Source organism: Passer montanus, unplaced genomic scaffold (assembly GCF_014805655.1).
Source record: "Passer montanus isolate IOZ18808 unplaced genomic scaffold, ASM1480565v1 scaffold1061, whole genome shotgun sequence".
In the NCBI taxonomy this organism is placed as follows: Eukaryota; Metazoa; Chordata; class Aves; order Passeriformes; family Passeridae; genus Passer; species Passer montanus.
Window position 1 is genome coordinate 5759 of NW_024357182.1, and position 379 is coordinate 6137.

A 379-nucleotide genomic window follows, 5' to 3' on the forward strand; every position below is an offset into this window, starting at 1 on the left:
CCCCGCCCTGCCCGGGATGCTGCGCTCGGCGGAGCTCGGCTCGGTTCGGCAGCACCCGGCTCGGTCCGGCTGAACTCGGCTCCTGTCGGCTGCATTGCGCAACATTCGCCTCTTCGGCGACGCTGGGCTCGCTTCGGCCGACCTCGGAGCCGCTCTGTGTGTTCGGCACAGATCGGCTCTTTCCGGCTGCACTCGGAGCCGCTCGCTCCGTTCCCCTCGGCCCGGCTCCCTGAGGGCGGCGCGGGCCGGGCCGAGGCGCCGTCGGGAAAGCGGCGCGGCCGCACGTTCAACACACGAGGCTCGGGGCTGCCCGGCTGCCTTGTCCGGTGGCGTCCCGGGCCTCGCCCTGTCAGGAAAATTAATCCACAAACACCATAGG